Source organism: Rhamphochromis sp. 'chilingali', assembly GCF_963969265.1.
Source record: "Rhamphochromis sp. 'chilingali' genome assembly, contig: SCAFFOLD_109, whole genome shotgun sequence".
Lineage (NCBI taxonomy): Eukaryota > Metazoa > Chordata > Actinopteri > Cichliformes > Cichlidae > Rhamphochromis > Rhamphochromis sp. 'chilingali'.
In genome coordinates this window covers 35,427-56,687 of record NW_027667078.1, presented here as the reverse complement: position 1 = coordinate 56,687, position 21,261 = coordinate 35,427, and the positions used below count along the sequence as shown (strand labels likewise).

At 39.1% G+C, this 21,261-nt stretch overlaps 1 long non-coding RNA gene across 1 annotated transcript; it reads left to right on the top strand.

The window, feature by feature from the left end:
* The first annotated feature begins 14,396 nt into the window (after positions 1 to 14,396).
* On the top strand, positions 14,397 to 15,704 carry LOC308391469. The gene is made up of 2 exons (XR_013970630.1): positions 14,397 to 14,551; positions 14,934 to 15,704. It is a non-coding gene; the product is annotated as an uncharacterized lncRNA (long non-coding RNA).
* The last annotated feature ends 5,557 nt before the right edge of the window (positions 15,705 to 21,261 follow it).

Genomic DNA, 21,261 nt, shown 5'->3' with positions numbered 1-21,261 from the left:
GCTCACGCTGTCCATGCTGGGATTGTCAGTGTGTGCCTACATCGAGCTTTATTTGTGAGCTACTCAGTGCTACCTCCCCTCAGAGAAGCACAACGATACTGCAGTCTCTTATTCCCACCAGGACACACGCTGACATGAAAGAAGTGCATGGAAGCAATTGCACACGGGGGCCCACAAACTTATCACAAAAAAGCATATAGCCTCTCTCTCACACACAACAGTGTTGAATCCACCTATATCCTTAGTTTCCCATCGAGATAGAGTAACGCTACAGTAGCCTCAAATTCCATTTACTCTGCTGGCTCTCACTCGACCCCTCCCTCGCTACCTTCCTCCCTGTCCCCGTCTCGCACTCGTTGCCACTTTCTCTCCTCTCCCTCTCTGCGTCTTTTCCTCCACCTTTATATTCCCCTCTCTCTCTCATCTCATATACGCTACCTCTTATTTTCTTTCTTCGCTCTCAATCTCAGTCTGTTAACAGCTCCCTCGTTGCATTTACTCCCTTTCTCACTCTCTCCTTTTGTCTTTTTTTCTTTTCCCGTATGGTCCAGTGGGGCCTCTGACAGTAACCACAGTACAGTAGGTTGCAATTAATCTTTTAAATAATTGTCTCTCACCACAGATAGTGGACACGCTTGCGGAGGGGGAGAGAATGAGAGAGCTAAATGAGAGACGGTGGAAAGCACAGCAGAGATGGAGTGAGACAGAGAGGAAAACAAAAAGAGACACAAGAGACTATTTTATTTTTATGTTACAAATATGATGGAAAAATAAACTTGATTCTCATGTGTAACTGCAAGCTCATTCATCTCATTCTCCTTCTGTAATACTCAGACCCCTCCTCACCGAGGAGGGGTAGAGGTGGTGCAGTCCCCGGCTGCCAAATCAGTTTCAACACGTCACACTCTCAGAAAGGATAATTAATCAGATTGATGCATAAAACATGAAGTCCACATCTTTAATATACACTACGCCTTCATTTTGACATTCATTGTTTAATACAGTGGCAGCCAATATATTTTGTTGAGCTGTTGGTGAAATAAGACATTCAAAAATACTTAAGTCTGAAAAGCGATTTCCTGCAGTTGAGACAGGAGTGGCTGACTGACACTGACTCAAGATTTAAAGGAACAAAAGTTCTTCCCTGCCGTAGCTCTTTTTTCAGCACTTTGTATTTTTGAGAGGGAAGTGATCAAAGGTTATTCTACTGTTACATACAATCTATGTTTCTGTGACAGATGTCTAAAGTCGTCTACTTGTACAGCGAGTGAGGCATTTATGCGACACTGCACTTTGCGTGTCAGCTCACAACATTACAGTTTGGAAATATCTATGCAGTGTTACGGAGTAAGACGAGTTCACGCGGGTTACATTTGCATTCCAACTCATTTAAAATAACATGATCCTAAAAGTATGAAATCTGTAATGTTCAAAGTCATTATCGCTCACTCATCACTCACCACAAAGTTCATCTAATTGCTGTTCTGGAGAATACAATCATTTAATGTCAGTGTCAGCAGAAGAATCTATATGGGTAATAACGAAATTCAAACCATCATTTTAATGTCTGCAGGGGAGAAAAAAAGTGAATAGCTGCAAATTCATGACAATTTATCAGAGTCATCTGCTATTGAAGACCGAGCTTTAGTGATCTAATGGAGAAGTTGTTGTTCACCCAAGGCTTTTTTGATAACAAGAAAATGAAAAACACAACACACACTATCACAAACTATACCTGCTTGTAAAATAGACGTTTTTAGATATGCTACTCGCTAGGAAATTCTATCGATTTTTGTCTTATACTGAACTTGAACCATCAACTAAAATTTGTCAGTGTTGGAAAAAATAAAAAGCTACGTATCAACGTCAATCATACAAACTTCAAACAAACCTGTCAAATGGGTTTTGTGGCGTAGCAGGCTGTGCTAAATTGTGCATGACCTTCTTTCCGTCTTTGCACTGTCTTTTAATTACACTATTTAATTAGTGTTTATCCAGTTAGACATATCGCCCGAGTGTCTTGCAGTTTTGTTATACAAGTGAAGTATGCCCTTGTAACATTAAGTCATTTTCCATGCTTGCCAGTATAGGAAGAGTAATTAGGGCTAATTTTGATTCATTTAAATTTAATTCAAATGGAGAGGTAAACAGACAGCCCAAAATAGATTTGGCAAAGGACAGCATGAGATGAAAGGAAATGAAAGGATCGTGGGACAGCGCCAGGGTCAATAGTGATCAAGCTAACAGGTCAAGATAATCGGATGGTGGGATGAGAGCTCAGAGCTTAGTTTGCTGAAAGGAAAACCAGAGATAAAACAACATTGGTTTTTTTGTATTTTTAAGAGGAGAGATCAAATTGAAACTTAAGGGGATGCAGAATGGAGGAAGAAAGAAAAATATTAGCAAAGACAAGGGTGTGAACAAAGAAAACAACTGTAAGGAATGAGCAGCGTGAGGAGGACTGTGAAGAGAAGCAGGTGTAGATGAGGACAGGGACAGATGAGGGATTACAGAGTGATAGTGTAAGACACAGGGATGCTGCAAGAGGTCACACTTGGCGCTCATTGTCTGTAGAAGACAATCATGGCTCACAGTGAGTCTGTATGTGTGATGGTGTAATGTGCACACATCTGTGTGAATGTGTATGTGTTTGTTGACAGCTCTGTTCTCACCACAAGGAACAGTAGGCATGAAGGGAAAGGCTAAGAAAGCATGACAACAGCCAAGGAAAGGAACAATATGGTGTTGTGCAGCAGCTATAAATCAGAGAAAGAGACATTGTACAGAAGCTGACATTTACATTTTAGGCATCTGATCAAGGCTCTCGTACAGCGTAACTTAGAGTGAATATGCCTAGACTGCTAAAAAAGACACATATACTCTGATGGAAGGAAGCCAGCAGCGCGAGGCAGGCACATTGTTTGCTCTTGGCGCAACAACTTTTGAAAAAAACAAAGGGCAAATTTTTTTCACATCAAGTAGGATTTTTGTATGGTGCAGTAAAGTGAAAGGGAAGGCAGTGAGTGACAAGCAGAAAACTTTCCAAGCATCCATAAATTCATCCCTCCAGCAGGGAAGGGGAGAACTGACGTGGTAGAGGGAGAGCTGAGATGGAGAGACGTGAGGAAAAGATGCTACATACGAGTAAGCGGACAGGTGCATGCGGACAGTCGGTGTTCAAAGAACAACAGGAAGTTAGCTCTGATTTGGTCTGCTTATCAATACTGTCAGCAGTTGGGGCTGCAACTGTAGCTGCGACATAGAGGCAGCTCTATGCTCCAGCTCTTTCAGGAGCAGGACCATATCTCCGAACACGCCCCTTCTGGGTCTTATCTATATATGACCTCCCAGTTCTACAAGCTGTTCATTCTCATTTTCGTGTCCCACACTTCGTCCCCTTTTTTCAATTCTTTCACTTCTTCACTACTACTACTACTACTCTCATTAGTACATGGGGATCTGCCAGGCCCGGGAGTCACCACCAGTCCCCTTTGAGGCATTTCCCAAACCGCAGCTCAATTCTTGATTAAGCCATTTGCCTTTATCTACCAAAAAATGTTGCCAAAAATAAAATGAGGATGTTGGCCCATCTAGCGAAAAGATCCTCGGAGTGAACTGCAATTTCCATCAAAATTGCTTTCATTCTAGGTGTCATAAGTCAGACAAATCAGAATACACAGATGCATATGATCAGATTCAGTACACATCAAAGGTTAATATAAGGGCGTTTCACACTGCAGTGCATGAGATGGAAAAAAGCACATCCATACCAAAAAAGGTCAGGCGTTCGACCCAAAAACATTTAAAAAGCACATTTACAAAAATCGCTTCCATACTGCAAAAATCCAGTTTTACCTCTTTATTGCAGCTTGGTAGCTGTAACATTTCTAGCCCACCTGCTCTTCATCAAAACTTTTCCATTGTCTGACTTTAAGAACCTGGTATACACCAGTTGCCAGCTTGGGGCTAATTACTGATTAGGCTTGCAGGACAAAGGCACCAAGAATGAACGAAATAAAGGGGCCCTTACAATACAATTTTACTTAGCCACGAGGACCCATTCATTTTGACACTGAGTGAATTTTACCGAGTTGAATTTCCTGGAAAAAGAAGAGTTTTAATGGTTGCTTCTCAAACTGACATGAAAAAAAAGAAATGCGCAACAGACCAAAAATACTAAAACTGAATTTGAAGTACTTGTACTTAAACTGTCATACAAAAAAGACATCATAAAAAAGACATCAACTATTTTCTTATACTTCAGGTTAAAAATTAAGGAAAACTTTCATCATAATTCCTGTGCAGAATCTCATCCAGGTGCGAAAGGGTCAGACCTCGGAACGTATCAGGAAAAAAAAATAATAATACTGCTGTATTCTTAGAGGAAAGATGAATTATAGAAAAGGTTAAAAAAGGGCTTTTTTTTTTACAGCGGCAGAGCCACAGACATAGGACTGCGAGACACTGTCGGCAACAGTATGTGGATTGATTAATTAAAGATTTTTATCTTTCATTCTACTGACAAAAAGAGAAAGAGCAGGCTGCGCCTCAGAAAAAAGGAAGGGAGAGTGAGAGATGAGGGAAGCTAGAAGGTAAAACCAACAGCGTAATAGAGAGGAAAAGAGATGGCGAGATGGCTATTCTGGAGGGGTAGATAGATGGAAAGATAGAGGCAAAAAAAAGGAATGTGACAATAACGTCGGAGCGAGGAAGGCAGATGTAAGTGGAGGGAGGGGGTAATGTGGCAAGATGAAAGAATGAGGGTGACTGTTTAAAGATGGGATGAAGGTGTTGGTGGGGAGTGGGGTGGGGGGGACGTTGGTAAGGAGATCTTATGGTGTGATATTTTTACCCCTTTCCAATGATGGAGTGATGAGAGGTGGGAGGTGGAGAGGAGAACGGAAGCTGTAATTAATGGAGGAGACATGGAGGCAGGAGGTGGTTTGACGGCTTGCATTGCTAAAAAAAGAAAGGCAAGTGTACAAATGTTCAGCTCCTCTTAATGGATTTGTACGGCTCTCTACTTTATTTGAATCTTAAAAAAATAATACCGCTTTTTTAAAGCACCCTACATGTTTGCTTGCGTTTACATCATCGTGTAGCAAGGGGTTACAAATTATCCTTAATTTGCACGGCACTTTAATGCAAACAGAATTACAGTGAACACTTAAAGTAAGCCGGTGTTCAGTATGCAGTCAGGTAAACAGCTTCATGGACACAAACACACTGTATCATTGCTACAATTATCCCCTTCATTACACTGTGATATTATTTTATTCTTTTGCTTTGTAGTGTGTACATCTCTCTCACCTTATTCATAGAAACACATTTTAACTGATGGCTTCTTGTTTTGGCTCACGATCCACAGAGCTTTTATCAGCACTTTACATTTTTGTGTAATAGTAGCATTCTGCTAATTAGTGTATATGAGCTGTAATTTGGCCTAACACCTCCTAATGTCATTATCTAATCCAAGCGATCTGATGACAAAAGTTGAACCATGCTGGCTTTTGTGCTGCCATCCCTCATTACAGATTTTTCTTCACAAATTCTGCACAAACAATTCACAGAGGAATTAGACTGTGAATATGCTTTACCCAGTCTCAGTCAGCATATTTACACGTATATGCATCTCGAGCCCACTGGATTGCCAGACATTTCTAAGCATGAACTTCTTGGATCTCTACAACCACTGGCTGATTGTGCTGGCTCAGGAACGCTCACTCAGCAAATGAAAAAGCACAATTGTACCAACAATCAATGTCTAAACTGATGTTTGACCCCGCTTGCTTGAAAGCGCTCATTCATCAACTCTGTGATTTACAGTAACTCTGCAAACTATAACATCTTTCAACAACTGCTTTGAGTTTTCAGAACAACTTGGCACTGCAATTCTGTATGCTCTACACTAAAGCTCAAAAAATAGAGCTCAGGAAATCAACCGACTCGCCATCACCCCTGAGCTCTCGTCGTGGTTGTTAATGAATGACTTAGAGAGATGGGTCTGAGGTGCTACAAGGTACTTAGGATTCAGGTCAACATCACTTGACCCATGTGGGCAGGCCGGCTGAATAGCACCGATAATAAGACTGGAGGTTGAATGAGAAAAGTCATTATAAAGAAATATAGTGGCAGGCGGAGGGAAATGTTTTGATACTAAGACTCTGAACTTGTTCTCCTCTCACTTTCCCATCTTCCAGCTCCTCCTTCCTTTTTTCCAAAGTCCCGTTCTCTGCCACTTCAGGCATCGCTCAAATCTCTTTCGTTATTTAATCCTTCCTTTCCTTCCCAGCTTCCTTTCCTTCTTGTGTCTTTGCTCCAGATCTGTTTAAGCCTTGAAGACAATACTTGTTTACATGCCTCTTCAGCTGTATTTTTTCTCTCTCTTCATTTAATTTTTTTCTCATCTGCCTTTAGCCATTTTTTCCTTCATCTCCCTCATCTGCAACTAGCCTACTGACTTCTTCTCTCCTTTTCTTCTTCCCACCCTTGCTACTCGTTCCCTGTGATTATAACAGATGAGGATGTTCACACACACAACTGAAAATCAATTTATTTTCATGCCATCACACAGAAAATTAATGCAAAAAAGAGAGAATAATATAACAAAGGTGATTATGGAAAATAACCTTCTTCACATCTCCCTCTGTAATTAACCCCTTTTCCCCACCATCCTACCTCATTTCTATGCCTGCCAAGCTCCTTGCTACAGGGAAGGTTCCAAGTCTCATTAGAAAGTGCTGGCCAGCATAGCTTTCTAACTGACCTCACCTGCTGTTTCTCTCTCTCTTCTTTGTTGTTCTGTGCTATCCAGACCTCTCACCAGTCACAGCAAGAGAAAACACTGCACACATGACACACGGTACATTGCCCACAAGATAGAACACACGACGTCCCCATACCCATGTGTAACAATCTACACGGTGGTCCCCAAACTTACCAAAACTGCTCATTATTCATCTAAAAATGCTGCTTGAACCTTCAGTTTCACATAACACGCCACATAACCCCGCAGCAGCACCTGCACACACACAAACAATAAACTGCACATCAACTCACCACTCACCCAAAATCGCATGAACACATGTGCAATCTGCTTTGGCACAAACACACACAAAATCTCTCAATAAAACCCCATGAACGCAGGTAATGGTCGACCCCGCAGGCTCAGACAGTGCACCACCAGCAAGCTCATTCTGACATAGACTCTAGTTCTGTTGCTGCTTCGCTCCTAATACACCTTCACTGTAGGCCACCAACTCAAATTGGAAGCATGCCATTAGCAAGGTCAAGCCGAGTGTAATATACTGTAGCTGTTTTCACACATGCACTGCAACCCTGAACTTTTCTAGACATTACCCTGCGGCGCTGTATATAAGAACGCAAATGTCTGAATCAGCCATGCTGGTAATTTTAACCTGCTGTTTCCCTGGTTGAAATCAATATAATTGAGCCCATGTGAGAACAGAACAGATAATCATCCAAAATATTCAGTGAGGTGTCGTGCTTCCTGCTTCCTCCATGCTCCACCTAGGCACCATCCTTCAGTGAAAATATGAAGGTTAAACAGTGGTGGGAATGCATCTGACATAGATGAGACTCTGCTGACAGCTTCAGGTTTATCTTCACTTTAGGTCTTACTTGTCTTACTTGACAGAGCAGAATTTGTGTTGACACACCAGCAGTTTGAAGCCCTTAGGTTGTTTCATTTATGGAGAGAAAGCTGTTGACTTAATTCCCCACATAGACATAGCCCTATTGATATTTGTATGAGCTAAAACCAATTGGAAAGAAAAAAATCACCTTCTATTCACTGCAAATGCTGATTTTATTTTCACAGTCAACACTGACTTCAATACAATGGAAAAATAAACATTTAGATGCTGATATAGTTTCCACAGACTGGAGTGGCCCAGTCAGACCATCCATCCATCCGTCCGTCCACCCTCTTCCACTTGTCTGTTCAGTGTTGCGATATAGGAAGACATAAATGTATATATGATATGATTGGCTCACTATTGCATTGTGAACTTACTTGTCTCGACTCCAATCAGCACCATCTTCTCACATCAGCATTGTGGCTCTGCACCTTATCTCAGTAATCTCAGTAGGATAAAAAAAAAGGCCTCCGGAGTGAGAGGTCACAAGTTTTCCTGATGGTGTATTTGAACTCTTTGTGAGTTTTTTACTATTTTCACCAGCAAGATTGTTTCTTTCATTTTGCCTAACTGATAAAAGGGTAATATGAAACAGCTATTTGAACGACGTCTTGTTAAACCTCATCTCTAACCAAAACAAGATTTACAAAGTTAGTGTAAAGTTTTGCAGGTACAATTTGTGAACGCCGACCCCACCTGCTCGTTTCAGTAATGACAAGCACAATCTAACAAGCGCAGCACAAATCAGAGCTCTGTCGTAAAGAACCAGACATGATGATTATGAGGCCAATCAACTAACACATAGGCACAGATTGTTACTTGTACTGTGACAAACATATTACAGTGCAGCATATGTTTTATGCAGTGGAGTGTAGACTAAGGACGGGCAAGGGAGAAAAGCAACTTTCCAATAAGTGATGAGGAGACATGTAACAAATACAGTAAAATGAATGTTCAATCTATATGAATCTGGAGCAACATTGTGAGAAAAATTAATGCGTGGGGTGGGGAGATTCGTGTTGAACAGATGGAAACGATGACATAATTTGATGACATGTCCAAAAGAAAATGTTTCATTTAATAAAGCCTTGGAGAAGATGCGTCGGGACCCTGCTGAGCAAATATCCTTTTGACGCAGCAGCCTTTCAGTGCAAAGCTCAATGACGCCAGCGTTTCAGGAGAGTTCTGCACAAGGTAAATGATAATGTTGTGCGTAATGGGAAGTGCAGCATAAATTGAAGTACACAACAATGCACCTGTTAAGCCGTTAAAGACTCAGATTATTGTTTTAACAACCTCAACAGCTGTCTATTCTCAGAACCAGAGTTTATGCCAGTGATTAACTGGGTCTTGTTGTTTTTCGTGGTTCAAGACTGGAACACACTCTCTCATCCCAGCAACTACTTGTCTGTGACATAGACTTGCAGTGACTTGAAGAACACAATATGCAAACTGTTACAATCACAGCAGCACTGACAAGCCTAGTGTGTGAGCTTGGGCTGATATCAGAATCTGGCAACGTTTTATTTTTTTATTTTCGAAGGTTGTATTTTCACAATCTTGTGCACAATTTGGATTGATTGTTTCTAAGCTGATACTTGGGTTTCATTTGTCTAAATGACACCAGCATGTGCAACTGCACACCAAAAACACTCTGATTTCTGCGTCGCCTCCTTTTATAAATCATTAATCTGCTATATTTGGTTAGTAAAAAAAAGTTTCAGTTGATTCTTTCTTGCAGAAAGCTTCACATCAGGCAGTAACCCGACTCACCCGTGTTCATTTCATTACCACTGCAAGGACTTTTTTTTCTCCCACGCTAACTTGCCTAACTTCCCGGAAGCAGTTTGGCAGAAAACAGAGGCTAATTTACCCCACTGACATCTCTGTGGGAAATATAACTTCGCTGTTCATGGAACTGAAGCATTCAACATTATCTGAAAACTGAATGTCATTAAGTTAAAGATCACATGTAGCTTTCTGTATGCTCGACAGAAACAGCAATATGAAAATTTTACCAAAAAAATAAATAATAATCATCATTAATATTCAGTTCCCATGTCTTTTATCCATCTACAGCCTGCATGAGATCAGAAGTGGTTCAAGGGCTAAATCCATCATTGGGCTCTTCCACCATCATAACAGGCATCCCATTGCACAGTGCAATGTGGCAGGCCTTATTGAGGCTGTGGAGGCGTGCCCATCCGGTTCGATTTAGAACAGGGAAACAGACTGAATACATTGATTATGGACTTAATTTCAGTTTGAGGACTGATGTCAGCCTATCATAGCACTCCTCTGATGCTGACCTCGGAGGAGTGACCTCTGGACTGATGTGACTATCAAACCTTAGAAGGGGCTGGCATGGTCACTTCTAAAATAGAGACAGTGAGGCGGTTATCGATGCATTAAAGTTTACCAGCTGTAAGAAAACAAATCGTGAAAATATAAACTTAATCTTTATTCTTTACTTTTTTGAAAAAGGCAGCTATTACAGACAGTAAATGAATCATCGATGGATCATGGGTGTTTAGCCACGACACTGGCAATAAGTGTGGTGGGGTTACACACTACCCGGATATTTATGCAGTGTGTGTTTGCCTTCTCATGCAGAACACATGCTTGGCTTCAAATGGGCAAATCAACTAAACATGAGTTTCCTAATTGCTCATAGGACATTTGGGAAATCTTCTGTGGCTGAAACTGCTTCACGTTTTGAAGAGCCTCTTGGCAGTTTGGAAATATTATATGTGCTCTTGACATCAGCAACCTGAGGGCCAGGGACAAAAATGTGCACTACACAAACCACAGCAGATAGAAAAGCTTGTCTGGTTGTGGCTTATTTTGTGATTTCGTCTAGTTGAGGTTTCAAGATGATCTTTGATTTTCTCCATAAAATTAAGAATAACCTGACTGACCAACTGATACCTTGCAATGGCCTTCTGGCCTTCCAAATAGATTAACACAAATGGAGAAAACTCTCTCTTTTCTACTTCACACAGTGTTCTCCTCCTAGCTGCTATTATCACAGGCAGGTAAAGTGCAAAACAAGAGATGCTTTTTTTTTCCTGTGTTAAATAATGACAGGATTTGAAGCAAATTTCCTTCTGCAAACTTTAGTAAATCACACTGTATGAGTATATTTAAATACCTTCCTCCCCAAATTCAGCACTCTACAAAGGAAATGCCTGCAAATACTCCTCCAAATATGCAATACACACACCAAAAATAAATGTCTAAGCATTTCATTCCCAAACTTATCACTTCACCTCCCCAGCAAATCATTTTTTAATGCCAAAAGAGGGTTTTGCGCTGGCCCAAACCAGAGTAAATGTGACCAGGTGTGTACAACACAGACAGCGTTATAGAATAGGATTTTCATCTAGGGGTGCCGCAGTGGTTAGCACTGGTCACCTCACAGCAGGAAGGTCCTGGGTTCAGAGCCAACACCCATTTGGGACTCGTGTGTGTGTGTGTGTGTGTGTGTGTGTGTGTGTGTGTGTGTGTGTGTGTGTGTGTGTGTGTGTGTGTGTGTGTGTGTGTGTGTGTGTGTGTGTGTTTCACTCTATATTTCTCCCACAATTCAAAAACAGGCATGTTATGTAAATTAGTCAAATTGTAAGTGTGAGTGTGAATGGTCGCCTGCCTCCCAGTGTTAGCCCCTGTGACAGGCTAGTAACCTGTCCTGGGTGCACCCTGCCTGGGATGGGATCCAGCCACTCCCTGTGAACCATAATTGGATAAGTAGAGGGAAATATATGGATATAATTTAATTTTCAAATCCTACAGCTTTTCTATTTTTTATTTCACTTAATTGAATTTATATAGCTTCCAGCATATTTCATTTTATTTAATCTTTATGTAGCAAAGCTTCTGAATCTATATTCTGTGTACATATCAAAAAAATGGTTTAGATTTCTTTGAAAGATTTATCGCAAAGACCAATAACTCAACAAATGTCAGTGTTTTAGAACAGCTCTAAAAAAAATGCATGTGGGACTGGGGTATGAAATCAATAAAAAAGTCCTGCTATCAAACAAATGGTGTGACATCATGTGAGATTTTTAGTAATGATAAATACAATTACTTCACAGGATAAATGCTTCCAAAACTACATATTTTTAAATGTTTTCACTGCTTCTCTTTAGGTTCAACCCAGACTGGAATCAAGTGTGTGTGTTTTGTATGTGAACTGTAATGAAATAAAATGAAAAATGTATACATTTATTTCATATGTAAGTGTATTTAATCTAAATGAAATATGAATACCTCAGTCATAAGACAGCCATCAACACAATTAGGATTTATGCTTTAGCCTGCTGACAAGGTCAGTGAAAGAAATTATGAGTGCAATACGTGTTTTTAACCTCCTAACATTTTTTCCTTTCCTTCGTTTTAAGAGGCTTTTGTCATGGACCAAAAAATTCTACATATATTTATTTTTTTTAATATTTTAGTTTGTTTTTAACTTTAGGTTTTTCAGTTTTCCGTTGTTTTTTTTTTCCTTACTGAGATAACCTTGGTTTGATGATAACATCAGAACTTTTTTTTCCATTTCTAATTACCACCTTTCATGCATTCTTGGTTTTTGACTATGCATAACTTCTCCATTCCAGAAAACAGATTACAGTCCCTGAGCTTTGTGAATGTCGAAAAGAAAAATAAATGAATATTTTTTTCAAAGTAGCAGCGTTGGAGCAGGAGTGATTTCTAGTGTTAATGATAATTACATCTGAAGAAGGAGAAAAAAAGGCCCGAGGCATCAGTGTTAGGCTTTTGGGACTTGGTTATAATGTGATCCGGTGCTGGTTAAGCAGATAGGCTGGGTTTGGGTATATGAGCTTGTCTCAGTTCGAGGACTGGGTGGCAGTTCTTTCATGCCGTCCTCTAGCTGTCATCGTTATGCACCCACTCACGCGGAATCCAAATTATAACAGCATGAAGCCATGTGAATGCATGGATTTGTGCTGTGTGTGTTAAAGAGAGAGAGAAACACAGGGTAGGAGAGAGAGAGAGAGAGAGAGAGCCTTTTCAACGAGTGTTTCTATGTACGAGAGAGAGAAAAGTGAGAGAGATGACGAAAGGTTAGGGCTAAACCACATCTCTAAATTTGGCATGAGCTCAGACCAAAGGACTGCAATGTTGGGGGAAAGAAAAGGGAGAAGGCTCTAGAGTCCTCTTCTCCCCTATCTATCTTTACTATCATTTTCTCTCCTTTAAAATTACTTGCCTCCCTCTTTTAGAGTAACCGCTCACTAGACCAAATTTATAAATGCACATTTTCTTTGTTTTGGCCCTGGATCCACAAAAGATTACGTTTTTTGAAGAAAGAAAAAGCTAAAAAAAAAATGGACAATCTGACTTTCTTTTTCGAATGGTTCTCTGTGTTCCACATAAGGTAATATACACAAGTCATTTTGCATCCCTGACTTTTGGTCTAGGTTATAAATTTATGAAGAAGAAGAATTTGTGCTTCACTGTGTGTAAGCGGGATTTTTGAGTGGATGAGGATTTTTGTCACAATGACCTAATAGAGAGTGATATTATACCCCTCTCGTCAAACTGACAGGTCATTAATTATTCATGAGCTCCGGAAGTACTTCCGGAGCTGCGGAAGTAGGAAGTAATTAAGGAAGTAATAAAAATATGATATTCATAAAAATATGATATTCATAAAAATATGATATTCATAAAAATATAATTGATTATTTAGAAAGTTTCTTATATATCAAAATAGCATTCTTTTATTTCTTTAAGCAATTAAAATTTTTTTATTTTTTTATGCTCAAAAAACGCCATCTGGTGGCGGGTCAGTGTGTGTGTGCGCGCGCGCCCGCGCGCGCCCGAGGCTGTGTGTCTGGGCGTGCGGGGGCGCGCCCGTGTCTCCGGACCGTGCTCTCTCGCTCGGGCTCCGTGCTCATGTGTTTAAAAATGTATTAAACCATATTAAAATTGTTTAGTTAAACTTGTGCTTTTGTAACGTTCAGTATGGCCACAAACACATGCTGCATGCCTTGGGGGAAAACTTTATTTCGATTTATATGCATTTGTAGATTTAGAATAAAACTCATACTGATGTGACAATAAAAGTGATTTGATTTGATACTCAGAAAAAACTCGCGATCCCCTAACCCTAACCCTCCTTAGAAACATAAGCAGGGAAAACTCCTTAAAAAACCCTCCGCGTTTTCTCCAAAACCCTACAATAACTTGTTAGGGTACCCCCTCTATTCCCAAAACCTTATATTCGATAACAGGGGAAATCCTGAAAAAATCCTTAGTCTTTTTTCTCAAATTCAGCGCCCCGCGGCTCCCTTCATGCTCAGCCAAACAAAGCCAAAACTCCTTTAAAAAAAAATTTCTCCGCGATTTCTCCAAATCCCTAGAATAACTTGTTAGCTACCCCTCTATTCCCAAAACCTTATATTCGATAACAGGGAAAATCCTTAGTCTTTTTTCTTCAAAAACTTCCCTCTTACTAGCAACCTCTAAAATTCAACGCACACTCTAAGTTCTACCTCGCTCTTAATCTCCGATCCACAACTTCTTGCAGAGCACAATTTTTTCCTGCTTGTTCGCTCCCCGCTCTGCTCCCGAATGCGCTGCTTACCTCGTTCGAAATTTGCGCCGGAGACCAACTCCCCCCCTTACTTCGCCCCGCTGCCAATCACATAACTATTGCACCGCTCCCTTCGCACCCCGGTTAGCCAATCCGCTCCAGGTCCGATTTTTATGATCTCCCGCTCAGGTTAAGACTACCCCCGAGCTCCCAGAAGACCCCTGCCTTCAGCCATATCAACAACTGGAACCGCTCAGACTGCTTGCGAGTTCGCATAGGGAGCGGCCGATTTCAACAGCAACTTGCGTCTCTTTCCTTATCCGCATATCATTCGGTAAGTGTTAATCTTCCTCTCTAACTACATTTTTGCATTTTCCTTTTTACCATTCTGTCAATCCTTTCATTTAAAAAAATAAATAAATATCACAATGGTTTGTAACAGGTACAATACACCATCCATCCATCCATTCGCCTCCACTTATCCTTTTCTCAGGCTCGCGCGGTGCGCTGGAGCCTATCCCACGTACAATACACTTTAAAATATATATAAGCTCCACTTTTAACTCCCGTAAAAGTTTATACATTACATGTCTACATCACCTATCATGGCCTCATCGGGTATCTCATATCATCTTGTTATTGTTATGTTATGCTCCTTTGATATTTTGCTAGTTTGCGTGTTTTAAAACTCTTTTTGTTTTTCTTTATATTTTTAGACCCAGATGTGTTAACCTGATCCCTGCGAAACACCAGCTCTGCGTGGATTTTGACCGCGAGTGACCGGATGTTGTTTCCGGCCTGAGGTTGCCTGAAATGCCTTGAGGCTCGTTTGAAAGATTGCGCCCGAGACCAACTCCGCCTCCAAGGCATGCCTACCTTTAGCTGCCACCAGTGAGATATCAGAGCCGGGCTCCACATATCCAATCAGGAGCACGAGCAAGACAGCTTTTGCAGACTCTCCAGAAATATACAAGTCCTTACCAACTGCTCTGCAACCCAGTGTTTCTGGTCCCCTCACTAACATCGCTTTTTGAGATATTTTTTATGAACCACCAAAAAAGCAATTTTACCCCACAGACTGGGTCTGAGGGTAGCAGCGGGGACAAATGATTGTAATGAAGCGACGGACATTTCATGGCTGGTCTTGCATAATCGTGAGTTATTATGTCATATGGTGATAAGTACATAGTTTTGCAAGAGGCATACAAGCACTGTGGAAAAAGTAATCATAAAACTGTTTTTGTGAACACCCTACGTTATGCTTTAAAAAATGTGATACATGTAATGTGATCATCAAAGAACATGAGTTTAAAAAAAAAAAAAAACTTTTATTCTTATGCTTTTAAAGTATGTCAGATTATCTTAAAACACTTATTTGTATGTTATAATGTTTTTCTTACACCATGTGTAATTTTTATAGACACCTTATTCATTGTATCAATGTGTAATTATGTATCTTTGATAAATAAATAAAATATTTAATCTTGTATTTGTGTACTTTCTGGTGATTCAATAAAAAATTAGTCACATATCGCTCTGATAAACACAGATGGCTGAAAGAAATGTTTGATGGAACAAAGGAAACAAGTGTCTTGCTGCTAAACTTTTAAGTCACCATGGTTTAAATGAGAAAGTCTGTATGTAAAACATGAAAAACTCCATATCAGTGATATCTACAAAGGTGTACTCATTTCTTTGTAATGGTACTTTACTGTTCCAATGAAACAAAAAGAAAATCTCATTTTTAAAGTACATTTTTCGGCCACCCTGACCTATTTTCAGGGGCAAGAATGTTGATGTTAGACTGTGTTTTAAATCAGGTTGTGATCTTAAACTAACTATCACAGCACTGATTTCAGTTGTAATGTCAATTAGAATCCCAATTTGGCTTTTCTCCAGTCAGTGTTATGGTGAAATTTAACTTGTTCTTTTGTGTAATTGCACATGGCCCAGCAAAGGACCCCTTAGTAAACTGTACAGCATAAGTTTTCAATTCACTTTTGTCAGAAAACTTCACAGTATGAGAAGTTACAGCACAGTTTCTCCAAACGTGTGGTTCTTTTTCAGCCAGCGTGCTTTTAGAGCATCTACATTAGCTCATGTAGTAAAAGTACAATCAGTAAGTGTACTTTAACATTTGAGATTCCGAGTCACTCTTGCTTAGATCATGTGAACTATATCATGAACCTTTTTTTGTATAATGCATCAAACGTGTTCAAATCAGTTTATTTTCAATTTATTTTAACTAATCTAGAGACAAGCAACTCCTTTTTAGCTTCTGTTATGTATTTACCTCTCACACCTTAATCTAGATGTTAGTGTTCTCAGAGTTAACATGTCTCATGTTGCCATGTTGTATTTCTAATACCCAGCCTCAGTGTTCGCCCTGTTGACCCTCAAATCCAAACACCAATGATCTAGATATTCACAAAATTCATAAGGAGATTCTTAAGGTCTTAAGTTTTGTTGTTTTTATGTTTTACAAAAAAAAACTTCACATTTTTTATATTTTTAAACGAAAGTGACATGCAAGGATATTTTTCTTTAGTGATGTTGCTTCAGCAATCTCAAATACTAATTATTCTGGGAATTTTTATGGTCAAACTATGTGATTTTCCAAATGTGTGTGTGTGGAGTAAAATGACCTTGTTCTTATGATGTTGTCACCGTGAATCATTCAGGATTAACAACACAAATTGTATCGATAGCAGAAACAATCTTATAACTTATAATTCTCACACGTTACCGCTAGTTTTACAAACGCAGTCTTCTTCAGCTCTGTTTATGTAGCTTTTATGAAACTGATTTTCCATAGTACAAGTAGAATTTAATTTTTCTTTGCTCTCCAGTATAAATGCAATAATTTGCAGGCTTTTTACTGAAACTCTCACAATGCAACACTCAATGCTCAGAGCTTCATATATCAACAGCTCTGAAAATATCTTCTTTTTTAAAGTAATGTAGGACAGGATCTCTCACTCTCTGTGTCTCAAAAAAACCCCAACTAAACTGGCAATCACCACTAAACAAATGAAAGTAGTTTATGGCTTTTTTATCAGCTGCATTTCTTTCATTTATGTATTGATCCCATTGTTTATTGGTAATGCTTTTAGGTCACTGTTTTAGCATGTCTGCCTCACACTCCATTTAAACAGTTTAACAGATAGTGGGGTCTGGTAAGGAAGTTGGGGGGAAGCAGACAACTCCACAGGAAGAGTCTTTTTGTCTTTTCTCCACTGTAAAAGATAGCAAGGCAGTGTGAAACTTTCTTTGCGGGAAAGACAAAACTGAGAGCCATGCTAGGCTCAGTGAGAGACTCTGCTCACCCTCTGCCCCAGCGATGCCAGTCCCTCACCAAGCTTGATTTCTGTTCTTTGTCTTGATTAAAGAATGTTAGCTACCGCTCATCGCTTGTCTGCAGGCTTTATTAAACGGAAAACTTCCACAACAACCTCTAAACAGTGGTTTATGGCTTTTTGTCACCTGCAACACCATGTAACACTTGGATGTTAGATTCTTTTACCAGTCAGTGTTGTTAGCCCCAACCCCCAGGCTCCAGGTGTCTGAGCTCTAACCCTGGCTGCCAAATGTCCCCCTGAGGCCTTTGTGCCTTTTACCACCAGACTAAGTTTGTAGTCCTATCTACTAATATTATTTTATTTTTTTATTATAGCACAAGTTTCAGTTAGGTTACTACTTTGACTTCCTCAATTTGAGCACATTTCTGACCCGATACTTTATCAAGCTTTTACTCGAGTGTTTTTGACACTAGCAGCTGTACTTCTACTTAAGTGAAAATTGCCTGCAATTTTGCCACCTCAGTTGCCACTTTTCTGGAGTTTGTACACTTTTTATATTGAAACGTTCAACGTTTTACGTGTTATCCTTGATCACAGTTCTAAACAAGTTAACTTTCTTCACTTCAAAGTAACCCAAAAAAGAAACTATATGTCCAGTTCTCTTTACTCCAAACCTGGTTTAAGGCTATGCTGTTGTTGTGATATGGCCATACAAATAATATTAAGTTTAATTAATCTTTTAAAAAAATGGCTGCTTCATGGCTACCTGTTCAGAGAATTTGCAGACTTTTATGGAAACTGTCACAATGTAACACTCTCACTGTCAAAACAGGGTTGATCCATGTTTCTATGAACACTGATTAATATATCAACAGCTCTGAAAATCCTTTTTTTTTTTTTTTAAGTAAAGCAGAACAGGATCTCTGTATCTCTAAAAATCCCAACAAAACTGGCAATCACCTCTAAACAAATGGAAGTAGTTTATGGATCTTTATCACCTGCAACACCATGTAACACCTAGATGTTAGACTCTTTTACCATCACATTTGCAAGGGTTTATGTGTTATCCTTGATCACAGTTCTAAATAAGTTAACTTTCTTGACATAAAAGTAGCCCAAAGAAGACAAATATATGTCCAGTTCTTTTTTACTCCAAACCTACTGATCGGAAAACATTATGTGATGCTGGAAGTTTTCATCCTATCCATCTGCAAAACAAGTTTACCTGTAAGCCAACACATTAGACGTAAGCAAATTTGTGAAATTCCTGAACAATGTGCTTTGTGGAGTAGCAGTAGTACTAGAACTAGTACTAGTAGTCCTAGTATTCTGCAGCAACCAGGCTTCAAGAGTGATCACTCTTCTGGCTTTCAAATGGTGAAAACATGTCACAGTCTTAACTGCAAATCAGAAATGTTGGTAAATTTAAAAAGGAATTTAAACGTCAGCTTTGACATAGACACAGACTTTATTAATGCCACACTCAGGAAATTCACATGTTACACATGATTTAGTTCACCTGCTAAATCCCCAGAGCAATAACCACATCAGCATCATTAGCCTGAGTGTTGATCCTCCAGGTGAGTGAGTGGAGTTGAGTGTGTGTGTGTGTGTGTGTGTGTGTGTGTGTGTGTGTGTGTGTGTGTGTGTGTGTGTGTGTGTGTGTGTGTGTGTGATCAGAGGTGAAGCTGCTTTCTGCAAAGTCTCATCAACAACCAGGAAGAGTCTAAAAGCACTAAATATGAAACAGACCATTTACCATACCCAACACTGAGCTCCTGCACAGTCAGATGGAGTGAAACATAATGTCCCAGTGGTGTTCTGTTGGATTTAGCAGGTGAGCGTTGTTGCCAGTCAAAACCTTTTTGGAAACTCTTTACAAGAATCAATGTAATTATTTGTTTTACTTGAATCAAATGTATTGGTTTATATACCTGAAATAAAACTTTTTTTTGGAAACCCGTTACATCAAATAAAACTTTCTTGGAAAAGCATTGCAAGAATCAATCGAGTTATTTGTTTTACCCCATTCAAATCTATTGGTTTCAATACATCAAATTAAATAATTTTGGAAACCCGTTACATCAAATAAAACTTTCTTGGAAAAACTTTACAAGAATCAATGTAATTATTTGTTTTACTTGAATCAAATGTAATGGTTTATATACCTGAAATAAAACTTTTTTGGAAACCCTGTACATGAAGTAAAAGGTTTTTGATCTTGTAAGTTCTGGCTTTAATGTTTTCAGCTGATAAAGTGAACTTCATACAAACTCTGTGTTAGAAAAATCAAACTGTGTCTCGTGCGGGTGTATTGTGACTGCTCCATCACAATGTATAATTTGACTTGTGAGGTACACACAACAAGGCCAACAAGAAAAAGTGAATTAGAGATTCATTACAAAATACAAAAAATAAAAATAAATAGTGCACAAATTTAAAACAAGCAAAACACCTATGCAAGAGTAACTACTAATGATTTACAAATACTTGTCATATACAACCAATACACTCAGAGAATTTTACCATATCAGTATAAAGCTCTCTGTAATTCCTGGACAGTTCGTGAAATAATTTAAAATTAAATCTGCACTTCAGTTAACTATTCTTTTTTAACAACAGGTTTATGTCTTAGATCTACGGATACAGCTAAAACACTCTGCTTGTATAATGCTGTATTCTCTCCCAGCTTATCCTTTTCTCACAACAGGGTGATTCCCAAAGTACCAGTCAATAAAACAATCACTCTAAAAACCAGAACAGAAAGATAAAGTTGCAAAATAAAAGATTAAGGATTGTGTTTTTATAGCATGTAGTAAACTATCCCCTTTTTCTAACACAGAGTTTGTATGAAGTTCACTTTATCAGCTGAAAATATTAAAGCCAGAACTTACAAGATCAAAAACCTTTTACTTCATGTACAGGGTTTCCAAAAAAGTTTTATTTCAGGTATATAAACCATTACATTTGATTCAAGTAAAACAAATAATTACATTGATTCTTGTAAAGTTTTTCCAAGAAAGTTTTATTTGATGTAACGGGTTTCCAAAATTATTTAATTTGATGTAATGAAACCAATAGATTTGAATGGGGTAAAACAAATAACTCGATTGATTCTTGCAATGCTTTTCCAAGAAAGTTTTATTTGATGTAACGGGTTTCCAAAAAAAAGTTTTATTTCAGGTATATAAACCAATACATTTGATTCAAGTAAAACAAATAATTACATTGATTCTTGTAAAGAGTTTCCAAAAAGGTTTTGACTGGCAACAACGCTCACCTGCTAAATCCAACAGAACACCACTGGGACATTATGTTTCACTCCATCTGACTGTGCAGGAGCTCAGTGTTGGGTATGGTAAATGGTCTGTTTCATATTTAGTGCTTTTAGACTCTTCCTGGTTGTTGATGAGACTTTGCAGAAAGCAGCTTCACCTCTGATCACACACACACACACACACACACACACACACACACACACACACACACACACACACACACACACACACACACACACACACACACACACACACACACTCAACTCCACTCACTCACCTGGAGGATCAACACTCAGGCTAATGATGCTGATGTGGTTATTGCTCTGGGGATTTAGCAGGTGAACTAAATCATGTGTAACATGTGAATTTCCTGAGTGTGGCATTAATAAAGTCTGTGTCTATGTCAAAGCTGACGTTTAAATTCCTTTTTAAATTTACCAACATTTCTGATTTGCGGTTAAGACTGT